The sequence below is a fragment of the Lissotriton helveticus genome, unplaced genomic scaffold (assembly GCF_964261635.1).
Source record: "Lissotriton helveticus unplaced genomic scaffold, aLisHel1.1 SCAFFOLD_984, whole genome shotgun sequence".
NCBI lineage: Eukaryota > Metazoa > Chordata > Amphibia > Caudata > Salamandridae > Lissotriton > Lissotriton helveticus.
The window spans coordinates 17,762-31,421 of NW_027611758.1; the positions used below are offsets into that span (position 1 = coordinate 17,762).

Here is a 13,660-nt window from a genome sequence, read left to right on the forward strand (position 1 = left end):
AAATAAAGTTGTAGGTCTCTGCTTCACCATAATAAAGTGGTTGAAAAAAATTATATGGATGTTACCACCCGCCACACAAAAGACCGTAGTCAACGCACTAATTACATCGCGTCTTGACTACGGCAACATCCTCTACCTAGGTTCAAACCAAGCAGTCATCCAACGTATTCAGCTGATCCAAAATTCAGCCCCAAGACTCTTGTGTAAAATACCAAAAACTGCAAGAGTGTCAAAACATCTGAATGATCTGCATTGGCTCAGGGTAGAAAACCGTATCAGTTTCAAAACCCTGAGCCACATGTTTAAGATCAAATCTAAAACGGCACCAACCTATCTGCAAGCATTAGCCACTCCCTACCTACCAGCAAGAAACCTGCGCTCTTAAACTGCAGCAAATTTTGCTGTTCCCAGGTTTAGATTGCAAAGAATTGGCGGAAGATCTTTCTCGGTCAAAGAGCCCATCCTGTGGAACACACTTCCCCTACACACCCGGAAAGAAGACAACTACGCCAGCTTCCGAAAGAATGTAAAAACTTGGCTCTTCCAGAAACAACTGTGCTAAAACCATGCTCATCATATACCTTCGTTCATTCACATGCCAAAGGTGCCGGGAAACCCTTTTTGGGTAGCTGTGCGCCATATAAGTGTAAAAATAAATAAATAAATAAATTGGTTGACTGACCTCATGCTTCTCCTGGCTCAGACTTATAACGCATTGCTGACACCTGCTCATCTCAAGGAGCTGCTTGGGGCCAAGTATGATCTGAACTCCGATTACACAGTGGAGGACCAGGATACGCTCTGCTGACGATATAGTAAGGGACGGTGAGTTGGCCCCCTTTGCTACTCTCATGCGTGATTATGGGCTGCCACAGTCGCATCACTGACAGTACCGACAGCTCATGCAGAGCCTGCCACACATGCTGGGTGCTCCCCCTTACGATCTAGAGACTGACCCAATGTTGCATAATATCCTGATGTGGAAAGGATAGAAGGACACTATGATGGGATTGTATGTTATAGCTGCGGGCAGCCTTTTTTTCGAGCACCACTGCCCACACTTTATGCTGTTTGTTGGAGCAGAGGCTGTGCCTCTCACTATCTGAGCAGGACGGACATGACCTTTGGAAAGACCATAGCAGTTTCCTCCAGGTGGTCAGGTTGAAATTCAGTTATTTCAAGTTCCTACACCACTGGCACTGGACGCCGGAGTGGATCTATGAAGCACATGCGGCAGACGATTCCAAGTGCTGGAGGTGCTGAAGGTGTGACGCACTCGCCTGTGACTTTTTACATTTCCTGCGGACTGTACAGTGCTTTGTGCTACTGGGGATCGGTTTGGGATACCTTGATGACCAACCTAGGGGTGGCACCGCAATTGATGGCCCGTCTGACTTTGCTTCACAAAATGTCAGCATTCCAGGTTTTAACCCACCACTGTAAGAGTTAGCTGGCTATGGCCTTCATAGTGGGAGTTGGCTTTTTGGTGGCGACCTTTGGGCCTGGCACCCTGGCATTTTTTTTTCCTGTTCCCATGTCCCTTCCCCTCGTGTTCTCCCTCATCCTCCTTCCCTGATCATCTGCGGGGTTTTCTGAGCCACATCACCTCTATCTAGAGGGGTTATTTCATTTATTGTTTCTCCTGTTTTCAATGTCTTCTCACAAGTTCAAGTTTACACAGTATCTTGGACTCTGCTGAATCGATAAACTTTCATACCTGTTATATGCTCATTGTATATGAAAAATCAATAGAGAAATGAGGTATTAAACAAAGACACAGGGAGTGTTGTCACTTAACATTTGACTTTGACAGTACCAAAGGAAGAAACATTACTGAATTTATAGACATGATGAGAACACATGTAAAGTGATACGATTGACAACCAAGTCTCACTAAAATAGACATTCAATTTAACATTCTACTGAACTGTGTACAGTACTCATGGTGAAATATGAGGAAGGTTTTGCCAACAAAATGTGGGACAGAGGGTCTGCTCTCTGATGAATAGTCATGTGTGAAGTTCTAGTTAATCCCCATAGTTTGGAAGATTGGGCCAGGTTTGAGTGAGACCTCAGCACGACCTCCAAATGTGTTAGTGTCACTCTTGATGAGTGAGGCCTGAGGGCTCTGATGAATGCACGTCTGAATTAATGTCGCTGTCGAGGCACTGAAGGTTGCTTGCATGACAATGCCACAAAGAGTTGACGCACTCACTAATCAATGGTGTATTGATGACGAGTGTACTATGATATAGGGTCCTATGTGAAGGAGTACAATATTTTCGAGTAGTGAAATGCCCCTCCCCTGTTCTTCTGACCAGTAACTCCCACTCATTTCTTTGATACAATGCAAACTGTATGAGAAATTTCTGGTTCATACTTGGTTGCCCTATCTTAGGAATTAATTGTTTCAAAGATATATTGCTTTATTTTTGTCAGTGAATCTTAGTTGAGAGAGGATGGTGGTTACTGTAAACAAAAAAACAAAGCCTGCAAGAGACCGCTATCTTAATATTTTAGGAGACAGTTGTGCTCTTAAACCAGAAACTCAAAACCTAATTAGGGCCTACAATTCAGTCTTGTTCGAGGATATAAAACCATATTAAATATAAGGAATAAGCCACAGACATAGGAAAATTAGAAATAAGCTGTTCCTTCAATTGTTGCTTTGACACATGACAATATGCCTCATTGTCACTGATCTGGTGTATAAAACTCCATGGTATTTACCTCTATTTACTTTGCTATCTAGCATGTTGTGGATTTGAAAAACTGCAAATAAATTATTTAAAAGAATAAATAAGCTGCCCAGTTTAATTACAAAACTGACTGAAATACTCATATATTAATTAAAATACCAACATATTCATTGAAATGCAGATAAATTCTTTGAAATACAGATATATTCATTGAAATACAGATATATTCATTGAAATACAGATATGTTCTTTGAAATACAGATATATTCATTGAAATACAGATATATTCATTGAAATACAGATATGTTCTTTGAAATACAGATATATTCATTGAAATACAGATATATTCATTGAAATACAGATATATTCATTGAAATACAGATATATTCATTCAAATTCAGATATATTCATTGAAATACAGACTGCCACTTCCAGTTGTCACCTTTCTGTAAATACTCTTTAGTCCTCTAAATCAGTGTTTGGAAGATGCTCATCTGAAGTGAACCTATAACATTTTTTTTACAGCAGCAGCAAAGTGTGAGGCCCTGTACTTGAACTGTCTGACCCTTAAAAACATTCCCTTCTGTGACATCTGAAATCCCAGGTTTTTACAGGTATAAATGCTTGTTTGTGTGAAATGTATTCACTGATGGAGCCAGGAGGTGGCAGTTCCGTCTGTGGCCACCAGAGGGCGCTCCTCGCCTGCTGATGAAACCCAATGAGCTGCACATTGAATGAAAGGGAGAAGGGTTTCCTCTTCCAGGTCAGCGGCGGCAGAGACAGCACCAGCAGAGGGGGTGACATCACTTCCGGCCTCTTCTGGTGTGTCCAGCCTGCTGCAGAGGAGGAAGGAGCCCTGTCTATCTGTGCAGTAACCTTCATCTACAGACCCCCACAGACCCCCCCTCAGACCCCAGATCTGCCCCCCCCCCCCAGCCCCAGGAGGAGGAGAGAGCCTGGACAGGTTTCTGCTCAGGTAGGAGAGCTGCCAACTCACTTGGCTGCAATTTATTAATCCATGGATCAGTTCCCCCCCCCCCCCCTGGCATTCACTGTGACGTCAGGAGAGCTCAGCTCTTCCTTCTGCTGAGCCTGAGTGGGGAGCGGAGGAGGTGAGGCCTGTCCAGGGGAGGGGCAGAGGAGGTGAGGCCTGTCCAGGGGAGGGGCGGAGGAGGTGAGGCCTCTCCAGGGGTGCAGAGGAGGTGAGGCCTGTCCAGGGGGGCAGAGGAGGTGAGGCCTGTCCAGGGGGGCAGAGGAGGTGAGGCCTGTCCAGGGGGGCAGAGGAGGTGAGGCCAGTCCAGGAGTGCGGAGGAGGTGAGGCCCGTCCAGAGGAGGGGCGGAGGAGGTGAGGCCTGTCCAGGGGTGCAGAGGAGGTGAGGCCTGTCCAGGGGGGCAGAGGAGGTGAGGCCTGACCAGGGGGGCAGAGGAGGTGAGGCCTGTCCAGGGGGGCAGAGGAGGTGAGGCCTGTCCAGGAGTGCGGAGGAGGTGAGGCCTGTCCAGGGGGGCAGAGGAGGTGAGGCCTGTCCAGGGGGGCAGAGGAGGTGAGGCCTGACCAGAGGAGGGGCGGAGGAGGTGAGGCCCGTCCAGAGGAGGGGCGGAGGAGGTGAGGCCTGTCCAGGGGCACAGAGGAGGTGAGGCCTGTCCAGGGGGGCAGAGGAGGTGAGGCCTGACCAGGGGGGCAGAGGAGGTGAGGCCTGTCCAGGGGTCAGAGGAGGTGAGGCCTGTCCAGGAGTGCGGAGGAGGTGAGGCCCGTCCAGAGGAGGGGGGGAGGAGGTGAGGCCTCTCCCGGGGTGCAGAGGAGGTGAGGCCTGTCCAGGGGGGCAGAGGAGGTGAGGCCTGTCCAGGGGGGCAGAGGAGGTGAGGCCTGTCCACGGGGGCAGAGGAGGTGAGGCCTGTCCAGGGAGCAGAGGAGGCGAGGCCTGTCCAGAGGAGGGGCGGAGGAGGTGAGGCCTATCTAGGGGAGTAGAGGAGGTGAGGCCTGTCCAGGGGTGCAGAGGAGGTGAGGCCTGTCCAGGGATGCAGAGGAGGAGAGGCCTGTCCAGGGGTGCGGAGGAGGTGAGGCCTGTCTAGGGGAGTAGAGGAGGAGAGGCCTGTCCAGGGGGGCAGAGGAGGTGAGGCCTTTCCAGGGGTGCAGAGGATGTGAGGCCTGTCCAGGGGGGCAGAGGAGGTGAGGCCTGTCCAGGGGCAGAGGAGGAGAGGCCTGTCCAGGGGTGCGGAGGAGGTGAGGCCTGTCTAGGGGAGTAGAGGAGGAGAGGCCTGTCCAGGGGGGCAGAGGAGGTGAGGCCTTTCCAGGGGTGCAGAGGATGTGAGGCCTGTCCAGGGGGGCAGAGGAGGTGAGGCCTGTCCAGGGAGCAGAGGAGGCGAGGCCTGTCCAGAGGAGGGGCGGAGGAGGTGAGGCCTGTCCAGAGGAGCAGAGGAGGCGAGGCCCGTCCAGAGGAGGGGCGGAGGAGGTGAGGCCCGTCCAGAGGAGGGGCGGAGGAGGTGAGGCCTGTCCAGGGGTGCAGAGGAGGTGAGGCCTGTCCAGGGGGGAAGAGGAGGTGAGGCCTATCCAGGGGGGCAGAGGAGGTGAGGCCTGTCCACAGGGGCAGAGGAGGTGAGGCCTGTCCACGGGGGCAGAGGAGGTGAGGCCTGTCCAGGGAGCAGAGGAGGCGAGGCCTGTCCAGAGGAGGGGCGGAGGAGGTGAGGCCTGTCCAGAGGAGGGGCGGAGGAGGTGAGGCCTGTCCAGGGGTGCAGAGGAGGTGAGGCCTGTCTAGGGGAGTAGAGGAGGAGAGGCCTGTCCAGGGGGGCAGAGGAGGTGAGGCCTTTCCAGGGGTGCAGAGGATGTGAGGCCTGTCCAGGGGGGCAGAGGAGGTGAGGCCTGTCCAGGGAGCAGAGGAGGCGAGGCCTGTCCAGAGGAGGGGCGGAGGAGGTGAGGCCTGTCCAGAGGAGGGGCGGAGGAGGTGAGGCCTGTCCAGGGGTGCAGAGGAGGTGAGGGCTGTCTAGGGGAGTAGAGGAGGAGAGGTCTGTCCAGGGGGGCAGAGGAGGTGAGGCCTTTCCAGGGGTGCAGAGGAGGTGAGGCCTGTCCAGGGTGCAGAGGAGGTGAGGCCTGACGAGGGGAGTAGAGGAGGAGAGGCCTGTCCAGGGGGGCAGAGGAGGTGAGGTCTTTCCAGGGGTGCAGAGGAGGTGAGGCCTGTCCAGGGGGGCAGAGGAGGTGAGGCCTGTCCAGGGAGCAGAGGAGGCGAGGCCTGTCCAGAGGAGGGGCGGAGGAGGTGAGGCCTGTCCAGGGGTGCAGAGGAGGTGAGGCCTGTCTAGGGGAGTAGAGGAGGAGAGGCCTATCCAGGGGGGGCAGAGGAGGTGAGGCCTTTCCAGGGGTGCAGAGGAGGTGAGGCCTGTCCAGGGGTGCAGAGGAGGTGAGGCCTGTCCAGGGGAGTAGAGGAGGAGAGGCCTGTCCAGGGGGGCAGAGGAGGTGAGGCCTTTCCAGGGGTGCAGAGGAGGTGAGGCCTGTCCAGGGGGGCAGAGGAGGTGAGGCCTGTCCAGGGAGCAGAGGAGGCGAGGCCTGTCCAGAGGAGGGGCGGAGGAGGTGAGGCCTGTCCAGGGGTGCAGAGGAGGTGAGGCCTGTCCAGGGGGGCAGAGGAGGTGAGGCCCGTCCAGGGGAGCAGAGGAGGTGAGGCCTGTCCAGGGGTGCAGAGGAGGAGAGGCCTGTCCAGGGGTGCAGAGGAGGTGAGCCCTGTCCAGGGGTGCAGAGGAGGTGAGTCCTGTCCAGGGGTGCAGAGGATGTGAGGCCTGTCCAGGGGTGGAGAGGAGGTGAGGCCTGTCCAGGGGTGCAGAGGAGGTGAGGCCTGTCCAGGGGAGCAGAGGAGGAGAGGCCTGTCCTGGGGTACAGAGGAGGAGAGGCCTGTCCAGGGGTGCAGAGGAGGAGAGGCCTGTCCAGGGGGTGCAGAGGAGGTGAGTCCTGTCCATGGGGCAGAGCAGGTGAGGCCTGTCCAGGGGTGCAGAGGATGTGAGGCCTGTCCAGGGGTGCAGAGGAGGAGAGGCCTGTCCAGGGGGTGCAGAGGAGGTGAGTCCTGTCCATGGGGCAGAGGAGGTGAGGCCTGTCCAGGGGTGCAGAGGATGTGAGGCCTGTCCAGGGGTGGAGAGGAGGTGAGGCCTGTCCGGGGGTGCAGAGGAGGTGAGGCCTGTCCAGGGGAGCAGAGGAGGAGAGGCCTGTCCTGGGGTGCAGAGGAGGAGAGGCCTGTCCAGGGGTGCAGAGGAGGTGAGGCCTGTCCGGGGTGCAGAGGAGGGGAGCCCTGTCCAGTGGTGCAGAAGAGGTGAGGCCTGTCCAGGGGAGCAGAGGAGGAGAGGCCTGTCCAGGGGTGCATAGGAGGTGAGACCTGTCCAGGAGTGCAGAGGAGGTAAGGCCTGTCCAGGGATGCAGAGGAGGTGAGGCCTGTCCAGGGGTGCAGAGGAGGTGAGGCCTGTCTGGGGTGCAGAGGAGGTGAGGCCTGTCCAGGGGCAGAGGAGGAAAGGCCTATCCAGGGGTGCAAAGGAGGTGAGGCCTGTCCAGGGGTGCAGAGGAGGCGAAGCCTGTCCAGGGGTGCAGAGGAGGTGAGGCCTGTCCATGGGGGTGCAGAGGAGGAGAGGCCTGTCCAGAGGAGTGCAGAGGAGGCTAGACCAGTCCAGCGGTGCAGTGGAGGTGAGGCCTGTCCAGGGATGCATAGGACGCGAGACCTGTCCAGGGGTGCAGAGGAGGCGAGGCCTGTCCAGGGGTGCAGAGGAGAAGATGCCTGTCCAGGGGTGCAGCGGAGGAAAGGCCTGTCCAGGGGTACAGAGGAGGAGAGGCCTGTCCAGGGGTGTAGAGGAGGTGAGGCCTCTCCAGGGATGCAGAGGAGGTGAGGCCTGTCCAGCGGTTGCAGAGGAGGTGAGGCCTGTCCAGGGGGTGCAGAGGATGTGAGGCCTGTCCAAGTGTGCAGAGGAGGAGAGGCCTATCCAGGGGGCAGAGGAGGAGAGGCCTGTCTGGGGTGCAGAGGAGGTGAGGCCTGTCCAGTGGTGCAGAGGAGGTGAGGCCTATCCAGGGGAGCAGTGTCTCTCTTCGGGGGACTGGGCATAGCGCCTTGAGGCTCAGGGCAGAGTGAGAGGTGCTGTATGGGGTGGAATGAAGTCTGGGCTCCTCTGTCCTTAATGAGAATCCTTCACCGAGAGCTCCTGTCCAGTGGGCAGAGGAGGAAAGGCCTGTCCAGGGGTGCAGAGGAGGTGAGTCCTGTCCAGGGGTACAGAGGAGGAGAGGCCTGTCTAGGGGTGCAGAGGAGGAAAAGCCTGTCCAGGGGTACAGAGGAGGAGAGGCCTGTCCAGGGGTGTAGAGAAGGTAAGGCCTCTCCAAGGGTGCAGAGGAGGTGAGGCCTGTCCAGGGGGTGCAGAGGAGGTGAGGTCTGTCCAGGGGGTGCAGAGGAAGAGAGGACTGTCCAGAGGAGTGCAGAGGAGGCGAGGCCAGTCCAGGGGTGCAGAGGAGGCGAGGCCTGTCCAGGGGTGCAGAGGAGGAGAGGCCTCTCCAGGGGAGCAGAGGAGGAGATGCCTGTCCTGGGGTGCAGAGGAGGAGAGGCCTGTCTGGGGTGCAGAGGAGGTGAGGCCTGTCCAGTGGTGCAGAGGAGGTGAGGCCTATCGAGGGCAGCAGTGTCTCTTCGAGGGACTGGGCATAGCGCCTCGAGGATCAGGGCAGAGTGAGAGGTGCTGTATGGGGTGGAATGAAGTCTGGGCTCCTCTGTCCTTAATGAGAATCCTTCACCGAGAGCTCCTGAGAGCAGCACCGAGAGGACTGTCCAGGGGTGCAGAGGAGGTGAGGCCTGTCCAGGGGGCAGAGGAGGAAAGGCCTGTTCAGGGGTGCAGAGGAGGTGAGGCCTGTCCAGGGGTGCAGAGGAGGTGAGGCCTGTCCAGGGGTACAGAGGAGGAGAGGCCTCTCCAGGGGTGCAGAGGAGGTGAGGCCTGTCCAGGGGGTGCAGAGGAGGTGAGGCCTGTCCAGGGGGTGCAGAGGAGGAGAGGCCTGTCCAGATGAGTGCAGAGGAGGCGAGGCCAGTCCAGGGGTGCAGAGGAGATGAGGCCTGTCCAGGGGTGCAGAGGAGGCGAGGCCTGTCCAGGGGTGCAGAGGAGGTGAGGTTTGTCCAGGGGTGCAGAGGAGGTGAGGCCTGTCCGGGGTGCAGAGGAGGTGAGGCCTGTCCAGGGGGGTACAGCGGAGGTGAGGCTTGTCAAAAGGGTGCAAAGGAGGTGAGGCATGTCCTTTTCAGGGGAGTTGCAAAGAAGGTGATGCCTGTAAAGAGGTACAGAGGAGGTGAAGCCTCCCATGGGGGAGGAGAGGAGGTGGCCTGTCCAGAGGGAGTAGAGGAGATGAGGCCTGTCCAGGGGTGCAGAGGTGATGAGGTCTGCGAAGCTGATGCAGAAGAGTTGAGGCCTGTTCTGCGGGGGTGCAGAGGAGGTGTGGCCTGTCCAGGGGTGCAGAGGAGGTGATGCCTGTCCTGAGGGTTGCAGAGGAGATGCCTGTCCAGGGGGAGCAGAAGAGGTGAGGCCTGTCCCAGGTGTGCAGAGGAGGTGAGGCCTGCCCCGGGATGTACAGTGGAGGTGAGGCCTGTCCCGGGGTGCAGAGGAGGTGAGGCCTGTCCTGAGGGTTGCAGGGGAGATGCCTGTCCATAGGGAGCAGAGGAGGCGAGGCCTGTCCGGGGTGCAGAGGAGGTGAAAAATGTCCTGTCCAGGGGGTTAAGCGCAGGTGAGGCCTGTCCAGGGGTGCAGAGGAGGTGGTACCTGTTCCTGGCTGGGGGTGCAGAGGAGGTGAGGCGTATCCGGGAGGGGTGCAGAGTGGTTGAGGCCTGTCCAGGAGGATGCAGAGGAGTGGAGGCGTGTAGTCTGCTGGGATGAAACCTGCCCTGTAGGGGTAGGAGGTGAGGCCTGTCCTGTTCTCTTGGTATGAAGAATGTGGACCGCCTCAGCCGCTGCTCTCACCTCCCAGAGATGCTCCTTTCCAGACATATCATTTTATTTTAAGAGCTCATAATCCGAGTTTTTGAAAAGTATTTGGAGTTACCTTAGAGCCTCAGATGGCTCCTGACCAAGGCAAACTGGCTAATTTCTCTTTCGTGAGTGCCCTGCCTTGTTTTAAGATGTTTATGTGTCGAATTCTGGTAGTTTAGGTGCTCCTTTGGTAACGCCTCCTGTCCTGGTGACGCAGAATGTCTAAAAGCTTTAATTGTGCTTCCAATGAGTAATTGGTTGCATCCCATAGGGCACACTTACATGGTTCCAGTATAGGATTCCACTAAAGTTATGTTTTGCGAGTCCTAATAGCGAATTTTAAGGAATCTCTATTAAAGACTCGCAAAACGGGATGCATGTAGGAATCGCAATGTTATTAGCGATTCCTAAAGATTCCTTATAATGTTCCGCTATTTCAAGGGTGCCAGGGTGTCCAAAGGACACCCTGTTGCACCCCTGAAATGGACCTTTGCACAAATGTTACACACACACACATGACCTAAGGGCATGTGTGTGCGCAACATGTAACTTTGAAAAATGCACAAAAGTGCATTTTTCAAAGTTTTAGCAAATTACCACGAAGTTCAACTTCATGGTAATTTGCTCCCCCTATTAGCGAATTCGCTATTTTTTTGGGTTTCATGCATTGCATTTAAGGAATCTCATTTTGGGATTCCTTAAAGGCAAGAGCAATTTAAGGAATCGCTATTTAGAGATTCCTTAAATTGCGATATCTGCATTTGGGATGATGCATCCCAAATGCAAAAATACCGGGCGCAAACGGCCAGATTCTGAAAATCTGCCAGTTTGCTCCTGGTATTTTCTTTGATGCATCTGCCTGAATGTTTATTCCAATCGTTCAGAAATTATATTCATTTCTTTTCATTTCTTTCATGCTCAGTAAACAAAAAAACTGTATATTTTCATATCGAGTTCAGTTGTTAGCTCTAATGCATTTCGGGCGCTGTGCCCTTCATCTGGGAGCGTGTCTAAAGTAAAAGTAACATAGCTAAGTTTTAGATTACATAGACATCACAAAAAATGTATATAAACAATTGTATCAGCCTGCAACAGTGTCCCCATGCTCTATAAAACGTGAAGTGAGACGTGATTTAAATGAGGTGTGTAATTCGGCGCAGTAAGTGAAGAACGCTCTATGAGTGAACAACAAGCGTGTGGTTAAAAAAATGGTGCACCCAATTACTAATTGGAAGCACAATTAAAGCTCCTGACAAAGGCACACATCTCCTCCAAGCATGGAGTTTATTTTTTAAACCACTGTCTTTAGTAAAGTAACCAAGACTACAACCCCCAGAATGCATTTACGTATTACAGGCATGAATATTCAGGGGATTACTCTGCGGAACTATTTGGTGCTTCCTAGGGCATCGTGGCAGATAAGAGTAGAACAGTTCATGTGCAAGGGTGTTCATTCTCAGCCTCTTTCTGCAGATTGTGAGTCCATTGAGATCTGTGATAATATGAATCTCTCTCAAGGAGATTTCACACAGTTTTATCTGTTTCAGGGAGAAATACAATGAAAAACAGGGGTTGCAAGTCCAGCGCCAGAGTTTCTGGTGTCCTTGGATCTCTGGACTGACCCTTCCCTGGTCCTGCAAGAGAGGACAAACCAGGTGTTTAGCCTGGCCTCTCTAAGGGAGCGAGAGCTGGCTCAGTATCCTGGTCCACTAAGTCCCGTCTCCCATCCTGCTCCTCACACGGCCCGGCTCACGTCCTGGTCCTCACAAGGCCCCGGCTCATGTCCTGGTCCTCACAAGGCCCTGTCTCACGTCATGGTCCTCACAAGGCCCCGGGTCACGTCCTGGTCCACCAGACCCCGGCTCAGGTGCTGGTCTACCAGGCCCACACTCACGTCCTGGTCCTCACAAGGCCCTGGCTCACGTCCTGGTCCACCAGGCCTCGACTCACATCCTGGTCCACCAGGCCCCTGCTCAAGTCCTGGTTTACCAGGCTCCAGCTCACGTCCTAGTCCTCACAAGGCCCTGGCTCGTGCCCTGGTCCCCACAAGGCACTGGGTCATGTCGTGGTCCATCAGACCCTGGCTCACGTCCGGGTCTACCAGGCCCACGCTTACGTCCTGGTCCTCACAAGCCCCGGCTCACGTCATGGTCCACCAGGCTCCAGCTCACATCCTGTTCCACCAGGCCCCGGCTCATGTCCTGGTCCACACAAGGCCCTGGCTCACGACCTGGTCCTCACAAGGCCCCATCTCATGTCCTGGTCCACACAAGGCCCCGGCTCACAGCCTGGTCCTCACCAGGCCCTAGCTCACTTCCTGGTCCTCACAAGGCCCCGGCTCACGTCCTGGTCCTCACAAGGCCTCAGCTCACGTCCTGGTCCTCACAAGGCCCCAGCTCACGTCCTGGTCCTCACAAGGCCACAGTTTAATTCGTTGTCCTCACAAGGCCCCAGCTCTCGTCCTGGTACTCACAAGGCCCCGGCTCACGTCCTGGTCTTTCCAAGGCACCGGCTCACATCCTGGTCCTCACAAGGCCCTGGCTCAAGTCGTGGTCTTCACAAGCTCCTGACTCACGTCCTGGTCCTCAACAGGCCCTGATCACATCCTCTTCCTCACTAGACTCTGGCTCACGTCCAGGTACTCACCAGGCCAAGCCGGAGAGGGAGATCAATTGGTTGTTGGCCCACAATGCCACCTCAAACAGGAAACAAACATATGCAAATTAGCTTTAGACTTCTTCCATTAGGGCAGTCCAGCCTGAAGAGCCAATCCAGATCCTTTCTGAACCGGAACACAATCAACCCAAGACTGGTTTCAGCCTATCTGGGCGTTGACTGTAGGGTGCGGCTTCATTCCAGTGGTGCAGCGAGCACGGGACCCATATCTGGGCACTGATTGCAGGGTGAGACTTCATTCCAGTTTTGCAGTGAGCACGGGACCCACACATGGTCCTTAAACAACAGGGGTAACCCGGTAAACCTATGGCATCTGGGTACGTAAAGATTTTTATAAAGCAAAAATGATGCCTTGGACTCAATTAGCACAAAAATTAATTCAAGAATGGGACCACTCAATTATCTCATTCTCTACCTGATATATTGTATTTGCATGAATCTAATTCTTATATTTCATTTTATCAGATAACCCAACCCTACATACAGAACAACAAATCTTTTTCTTTTTGTTTGATTTTCAATTTATTTGAAAGTAAAGTTAGATTTTTTTATATATCTTCTCAAATCTCTTTTCACCTTATTTCAACAAACAAATATATATACATACACACATTATTTTTTACACATACATATACAATATATACAACGATAAACAGATATTGCAATATTTTTGAAGTTAGCCCAACTTATTACACAGGATGCTTGCTTCTAATATAGCCTCAGCATTCCTTTTAAACAGCGAGTAAGTACCCCAGACCTTTTTGCAAGGAGTCTATCAGATCGTTTTTCATTTTTTGATCTGTCTCATGTCTTTTTCTACTCCTTGTTAAACCAATTGTTTAGTTTACAGTTTTCCAATCTTTTGGCTGGGGTCTTCTTTCAAACAAAGGTGTCGACGCGTTTCAGCCCTCTCATTATGGGCCTCATCAGGACTTGGGCCAATATAATGTTCCGTCTACAAAAGCATACAAAGGTCAACATTTTACTAGATGCATTCGTTACTGAATTTATTTAAAGACAGGGTCCTATATACACTATATACAACTCAACACTCTTTTCCAAAACTCTGGAGTAGTCAGATCAAACAGGCACATCGTCCCTCTTTGGATACCAAACACCATATAGTCTAAAACAAAGTGGTTGCAACCATTTCCACTGACTCCTTATCGCGAGTCTCAAACTCAATCCATTACCGTACAAACAGTGAAAACACCCTTTGTGTAACCTCACCGTTTTTTGCTAGAATGTACCTTATTGCCCATCAGTGTTCGTCAAACACGTGATTTCCGTGTGATTTATATAGGGGTACTTACTCTATATAGGCTTTTCTGACT

At 53.6% G+C, this 13,660-nt stretch overlaps 1 pseudogene across 1 annotated transcript in view; it reads left to right on the top strand.

Annotated features, from left to right (window-relative positions):
* The first annotated feature begins 4,162 nt into the window (after positions 1-4,162).
* Positions 4,163-13,660, top strand: part of LOC144806661 (uncharacterized) — a 77,696-nt pseudogene continuing 68,198 nt past the window's right edge. Inside the window, exons 1-2 of the transcript XR_013605867.1 lie at positions 4,163-4,184; positions 4,414-4,441. The product of XR_013605867.1 is annotated as an uncharacterized LOC144806661 (transcript). The remainder of the gene's footprint in view (positions 4,185-4,413; positions 4,442-13,660) is intronic.